Source organism: Protobothrops mucrosquamatus, unplaced genomic scaffold (assembly GCF_001527695.2).
Source record: "Protobothrops mucrosquamatus isolate PMUCROS unplaced genomic scaffold, P.Mucros_1.0 scaffold11575, whole genome shotgun sequence".
Lineage (NCBI taxonomy): Eukaryota > Metazoa > Chordata > Lepidosauria > Squamata > Viperidae > Protobothrops > Protobothrops mucrosquamatus.
The window spans coordinates 1-7,464 of NW_015397354.1; the positions used below are offsets into that span (position 1 = coordinate 1).

The 7,464-nt window shown below is 42.6% G+C and overlaps 1 long non-coding RNA gene across 1 annotated transcript; it reads right to left on the reverse strand.

Annotated features, from left to right (window-relative positions):
- Window positions 1-1,162: 1,162 nt before the first annotated feature.
- On the reverse strand, window positions 1,163-4,063 carry LOC107301329. The gene is made up of 3 exons (XR_001549281.1): window positions 3,858-4,063; window positions 2,967-3,270; window positions 1,163-1,177 (listed from the first exon to the last, which is right to left on the reverse strand). It is a non-coding gene; the product is annotated as an uncharacterized LOC107301329 (long non-coding RNA).
- Window positions 4,064-7,464: the final 3,401 nt, after the last annotated feature.

Consider the following 7,464-nt stretch of genomic DNA (forward strand, 5'->3'; position numbering starts at 1 on the left):
ATTTCACTGTATACATGTTATACTTCGATAATAAAGGGTTTATTATTATTATTAGACTCTATAGGAACAGAGTCTTTCAGAGTCTCCCACGTGAACCAGGGAGAAGCTTGCCCAAGATGCTTTCTCAAGTTATTTTCTTGGCTCAGGCCACTTTTATCTGGACTGCTGTCTTGGCAGCAGCCCTCCCTCCTGTCCTTTATGGCCATTCCCCCGGTCTTCTAGAATTTCTGTCTTATTTTCTACTATTATTATTACTACACTATTCTGCTTCAGTTAAGTTCTGATTACCTCCATTCTTTCTTATCCACCTATCTGTAGAGCCTAAGTATCCCTTACACTATTTCCCTTCCTTTAGACTTCCTTTCTGGGCATCCTATTCTAGTTTGTCAGTTCTCTCTTAGTGCTACCGATATCAGTCCCATCAACCAGCTCTTCATGGATGAGGTCTCTGCCGTCAGCTGGTTTGGTTGGGGCACCGCTTTTAGTGTTTCCTATTATTAGACTGGGGCTGTGTTTTCTAGGCCTTGTGAGGCCTCAATTTCAGCCTGCTTTAAGCCACTACTTGGATCTTTGTGTCTCTCAGTTTTTTCCTTTCCTGCCAGGTCTCTTTCACTGCCAGGAATCCACCTCGACTCCTTTCTGGCTGCCTCTGACATCTTTCCTTGCAAGTTGCCCTTTCCTTGATGTTTGTTTGCTCTGGGATGAAACCTAGCAGGAAAGGAAGGAAGCCCTGCTTTTGGCTCTGTTGTCACACTTGGCTCTCCATCCATCCTTCAGGGCTGTCTTCTTCCAGGACTGAGGTCTGGCTACTTGCTCATATCCCTTTCCCAATAGCAATACTAGTATAAAATCCTGACCTTCTCCACTGGGCCAGGATGTTCACCTGAATCTCAAGCCCCCTGGTTGTCCATGTTTGGAGCCACCAGCATAACAGATCTTCCTGATAATTTGGATCATACTCTTTCCTAATGACTACTTCCTCCATCTTCAGGTGCCTAGTTTCCTTGCTTGCTCCCTCCTTCCCTCTCTGTTAAGATAAAACAAAATATCCAATGATGCTAAGTGAACCTATACACGAGAAAATGAAAAAATACCTGAGAAGCTTCTTGTTCTTCATCACTGGACTCCTCAGTTGAACTCTGTGACTCTTTTTTTGCCTCTTGTTTCTGCTGGGTGGCTGCAAAAAGCAAACAGTGACCTCAGAGTCCTTGAAAAACTGAAAAGCTGCTATGACATAGAGTGTGGGAATTGGGAAGATCAAGTCAAATTAAGGTTTATGTTCATTGTCCAGTTATCTAGTGCAACTCTAACATTTTTAGCTTTGCTCATTATAAAGGTTTCTTGAAAGTTCATGAGATGGGAATTGGTACCTTTACATCTTATGCAATGAAAGAGGTCTTTGCAGCAGTTCTGAAACTACCACAGGCAATTCTCCTGTTCAGATTCTCCCAAATCAATAGTTACTTCCAGAGTTCCTATTTCAACCACACTGCCATGTCTTTCAAGAGAACAATTACAGTAACAAATATCAACAATGGAGAATTGAAATGTTAGTCTGAACCAGACTTGTTGATGCTGGTGATTTAAATGTTCAGATACTTGAATTGTTGTGGGACTCTTGTCTAAGGAATCGGTGGGCTTCTGGGTGAGGAATGGCGAGCTAAGACATCTGTGAATGAATGGAGATGAGATGACAACTGCAGCTAAGTAAGACCCAAGGGTCGGTGAGTAGACCTGACTCCTGGAACCTCTCTGGTTAAAAGGGAAGATAGAAGATGACTGCTCTTCATAAGAAAACCAAAAGACAGTGATTTCCCCTAAGACTGAGTGCTGAGAGACAAAGGGAACCATCATGCTCTCAACTGTAGAACCTTTTAAAGGACACTACCAAGGTTAAAATAGGACATAAATCTGGGATCCCTTTATGGACTTCTTGCTGACACTATGACTGAAATATTAATGGTTTATGTATTTGTGTATGCCTAAGGGATGGGTTATGTGAAGAAGAGATACTTGCATATGATATTATAGGGCAGTGATGGCGAACCTTTTAGAGACCGAGTGCCCAAACTGCAACCCAAAACCCAAGTATGCATCGTTGGGTGCCGGGTGGGTGTGGCCCATTGGGTGGGTGGCTGCGGTGGTAACGGCAGACTGGGTGGGACTAAAAAGTTCAATCAATCAATTCCAACTTTGCAAGATCTTTTTTTTCCCGCGAGAAGTTGAAATTGACTGATTGATTGAACCTTTTTTTTTTTTTTGCACACGGCAGCGGAAGCCTAAAGCGAAAAGGTTTTATAAAACCCGGCTGAAGGCCTAGGACTGGGGCGACGGCGCGCGTGCCCACAGAGAGGGCTCTGGGCGATGGCGCGCATGCCCACAGAGAGGGCTCTGAGTGCCGCCTCTGGCACCCGTGCCATAGGTTCGCCATCACTGTTAAAGGGGATGATGAATTATTAAGTTTGTACTTGTGATGAAGATCAGAAGCTACCTTTTTATATTCATTTTCTTTTTTTCTGTACACCTTTTATTATTTTTTCTTTCTCTTCTTTCTGAGTTTAGTTTGCATTTTCTTTTACTATTGTTATTAAAAACTTTCTATATATAGATATAAAATGATAAACTGTTATGCCCAAACTGTTTACACTGAAAATATCCCAAGACTGGGGGAGGTTGAAGTGGAGGAACACTTCAAGGAAAGAAAGAAAAAAATTCAGGAGCTCAGCAATTTTTTTTAAAGCTATAAAGCAAGCGCGGAGGTGTGATTTTCACATAAACATGCCTCAAGTGGGCAACGTTTTTTTATTTTAGGAGCAAGCTGCACTGTGTGGGTAATGCCATCTTATCTGCATAACAAGCTGTGCTTCCAATATCTACTCTTCACCGGGTTTCCAAACTTCCAAGTGTTTCTGAAGAGATCCTCCTGCCACCCCACCCCACCCCTGATGGAATCTGGCCTCTCTTACCAGGCAGTGCCGGAGGCTTGGCTGTTGTCAAAGCTTCTGCTTCTTCCTCACTGCTGTCCGAGGAGCTGTCTGAGGAACTCTCCTTACGTACGGTGATTCCAGGGGACTTAACAGCCGGAGCCTGTCCCTGGCTCAGTTTAGCCTTTTGGGAGGGAATTTGTTCTTCCTTCCCTGTTGCTTTTGTGGCAGAACTCTGGGATTTGTTGGAAGCAGCACCGGATGTATTTAAGTTGGTCTGTACGCCCTTTCCTGAGGGAGTGGCCACTTTAGCAGTCATCTGCTTAAAAAAGGGGTGAATAGGAGGCTGTAGAGGGGGGAAAAAACACACCACATACCCGGAAATGCATTTTTAAATATGTATTTTCTGAGAAATAACAGACATTTGCCATCTATTATAGACTATGGCACCAGGGGTAGGCAACCTTGGCTCTTTTATGACTCGTGGACTTCAACTCCCAGAATTCCTGAGCCAGCCATGCTGGCTCAGGAATTCTGGGAGTTGAAGTCCACAAGTCATAAAAGAGCCAAGGTTGCCTACCCCTGGACTATGCAAACCTGCTCAAGATGCCTCAGTTCCTATTGCTGACTGTTTCACAGAAGTTCAATACATACACAAAATATCCTTGAGGATAAAACTGCTTTTTCTTGAATGCAATTAGCCATTACACGAAGAATTTCTACATCGTCTGCACTGCAGGAAAAAACAACGAACCACCAGATTGCCAGCTCCACCAACGTCAGATGTTGATACCACCCTGGTTCTAATAAGAGAACCTGCAAGATTAGCCTGATCTGCGTGGCTTTACTTATAGTTATCTTATCTACCTTGAGGGAAAAAAAACCCTTCTTGTAGAAAGGCTTCTAGTATGCGGAATGACCTCCTGCTTTTACCTGCTTTGCTGGCTTCTCAGCTTCTTTGCCATCGGAAGAATCAGAGCTGCTGCTATCTGAGCTCTTGGAGATTTTGGGAACAGGGGCAGTTCCTGCTTTTGTTGAGGTTGCCCCCGCTTTCCCCGCTGGCTGAGGTTTGCTTGATGTGAGCCCTGCATTCTTGGCTGTCACGCTTTTCACAGGACTGGCAGCGGGCTTACCTGCTGGTTTCTATGGAAATAAAACATTGCAGAATTAAAGACTGCGGTGAGGACAGAGCGATTCCTGACTCAAAGGAATTAAATTGGTAATTCAGTTGCCCGAACATGGAGAATAGCCACCTTAGAATTGGCAACAAAGATACTGAAGCTATTCCACCTTGTAGGATCAACCAATAAAGGAGCCGTCAAGAAATACCGCCATTAGACTAGCACTTGGTAGAGCAGCCATGAAAATCTTGGAAAAAGATATCAAAACGTTGTGCGTAGCTATCTCTACAAAGATTAGAATCACGCAAACCTTAGCATTCCCTGTGATACTCTAGGGAAGCAAAAGTTGGATTTTGAAAAATAAGAATTTTTCCAGAATAGGAAGAATACCGGTGCTTTTGGAGTTTGGTGTTAGAGAAGACTTCCAAGAAAACTGCAGGTAGCCAAGAAAACAAACAAATGGATCAGTGAACAAAATCAACTCAGAGTTCTCACTTGAGCATAAGTGACCAGGCTCAAATTATCTTACTTTGGGTATATTATGTGAAGACCTAGCTCTTAGGAACAGGATCTAATGCTGGGCAAGATGTAAGGAAAGTGAAGGTGACCTGCAGCAATGTGGATGGACTCAGTTACAGTGGCAATGGGCACATTGTTCGAAGACCTGAAACAAGTTAGGGACAGATTGTCATGGGGAAAATCTATGTGGCTGCTAAGAGTTGATACTGACTTGATAACATATCTGTCAACGCTGCAAATACTGTATATTCTTGCTTTGACAATGTGCAGAACTGTCTGGTATATATATAGTTAAACCAGCAACTGGGAAAGAGGGAGGAGCATAGGGATAGCCCGGGAGAAAGAAACGGGAAGTAAATCACATCTTCCAAGTTGATTGGAAGATGTGAATCATGACCTTACAATAAGGGAGTGGAAAAGGTTTGGAATATTAGGCATAACGGAAGAGAAGCAGATCTAAGCATTCCACCATGCTGTGCTGACATATCTGTAACATTAATAAATGCTTTTAGGGGAAAACATGCCTGAAAGTCCTTTTAAGTGTTTCGTTACTCAGACACATGACAATATCATCAATCAGTTGCCTGACCGCCATCACTAGTTGCTTCAATTGTTTTCTAGAGGCTTGGTAAGTGTAGGAATTAGGTTGTGGCAGCATTCAATACCTTAGGCTGCTTGTTACAGCTCCTATCTCAATGATGGCGAACCTTTTAGAGACCGAGTGCCCAAACTGCAACCCATCGTCGAGTGCCGGGTGGGTGTGGCCCATTGGCTGGGTGTGGCCAATTGGGTGGTCGTGGCTGAAGTGGTAACGGCAAACTGGGTGGGACTAAAAAGTTCAATCAATCAATTCCAACTTTGCAAGATCTTTTTTTTCCCCACGAGAAGTTGAAATTGACTGATTGAACCTTTTTTTTTTTTTTGGTACATGGCGGCGGAGGCCTAAAGCGAAAAGGTTTTATAAAACCCAGCTGAAGGCCTAGGACTGGGGCGACGGCACACGTGCCCACAGAGAGGGCTCTGAGTGCCGCCTCTGGCACCCGTGCCATAGGTTCGCCACCACTGTCCTATCTGGTGGTAGCTTTGCAGAAGCAGAAAATGGCCTAAAACATGGATGGGCAGGAATGTGAGTAGGTATTCCCTCACTTGTCCCCGTGTCAATACACTTAAGGCATCTTATAAAAGCTGTAATCTGTTTCTACATTAGCTTCCAAGATGGTGTTCAATCTGCAAATGTCAACTTTCATTTTCTTTTCTGAAAACAAAACAAAACCAAACCCAGTGTGCCTACACATTTATAGTTGCTTGGTTTCCAAGATGCCAACAGATTTCGTTTATATGTTTCCGGCAACCTTCATTGGAGGAGGCCCCACAACCACTAAGTAGCTCGCTAACTTGTTTCCGCCAATCTTCCTTTTATTAAAAGGAAAGGTGTGTGGAGAAAAACTAACTTTGCTACTTCATCTGCCTTGCTCTGCTCTATACTTTCCAAGCATCTCCCTAATTCACCTGAAAGAATAGCAAAAAGGTGTGGGGGCGTGGTGTGTGGTTGAGTTATAAATATTTAGGATGCTGATTAGGACTTAGTGTCAGCAATCTCGGGGCTATTTTTAAAACGTGCCAAAAAAAAAAAAAGATATGTTCCCTTTAGCACAAACAAGATTGGTGTTAAGAGAGGGGCTTTCTGAATTTTGCGCCTTTTGATGCTTGCTGTCAGGTGGAGAGATACCGGGAGAAAGGGGGTAGGAATGGTGATTTCAGCTCAAAATATGAGAACCCTTTGTGAGGGAAGAGTCTTTGTTTTGTCCTGAGGGCAAGGTTATTCGAACGGCCTTGTGGTGATTTTATTGTCTTCCTGGAGCTGTGAAATGTAATCCAATCTACTATACAGAGTGTTAAAAGGCATTCATCTAGGGCAGCGGTAAGCAACGTTGGTTCTTTTATGACTCGTGGACTTCAACTCCCAGAATTCCTGAGCCAGCCATGCTGGCTCAGGAATTCTGGGAGTTGAAGTCCACGAGTCATAAAAGAGCCAAGGCTGCCTACCCCTGACCTAGGGGAAAGGCAAGCATTCAATTGGTAATGTGACTGTGTTTGTCAACAGATACAGGTCGTGTGCTATCAACAGAGCTATACAATGAGTCTCTTTGGTCTTTTAGCTACAGTCTACTATTCTTAAGGGTAGTACATTTTTATTTTATTTACTTCTTTTTCTGTTTGGCTTTGGGCTGCTATATTGGAACTGTACTGAGAACAAATTATAGTACTCTAGAAAAAAAGCTGGCTGGCATTTTCTTTTTTCTTTTAAAAAATCAGATTCTAGCCTCTTAAGGTGATGAAAATAAGTGGATTAAAATGAAGTACTGGGGGAAATTTCAGGATCCATCTGGTAGCAGCAGAGCTGAACTTTCAAACACTAACATTTAAAAAAAATAGTAGAATTTTTTCAATACAATAGAAATATAAAAATTAAAAAAGAGAAAAACACGAAATGAAAAAAGAAAACATAGAATTATGATTTCTACTGATTAATTGCCATCTTATTCTTTCCTTTTCTTCTCTGACCCTTTTTAATCCAATGCATAAATCATCAATTCAGTCTTTTCTTCTTTCAACAAAAAGAAGCTTCCAGTCTGAACACCAACATTTCCCAAGAGCTATAAAACAAGAGTGCTCTGTGGAATTTCTCTTGTTTCCATCGTCAAAAAAAGACAGGAGAAACTACGAATATTAAGCGAGTGTGCACAGATGGGCTTCCATCTACTGTATACATGGCGTTTTTGGTTTAGAGCATATCTAATTGTATACAAATGCTTCCAGCTGCCCATATCTTCTTTGCTGAGACTTTCCAAATCTCCAGCGATTCGGAATTACAAAAGTAAATTTAAGTAATGGAATAG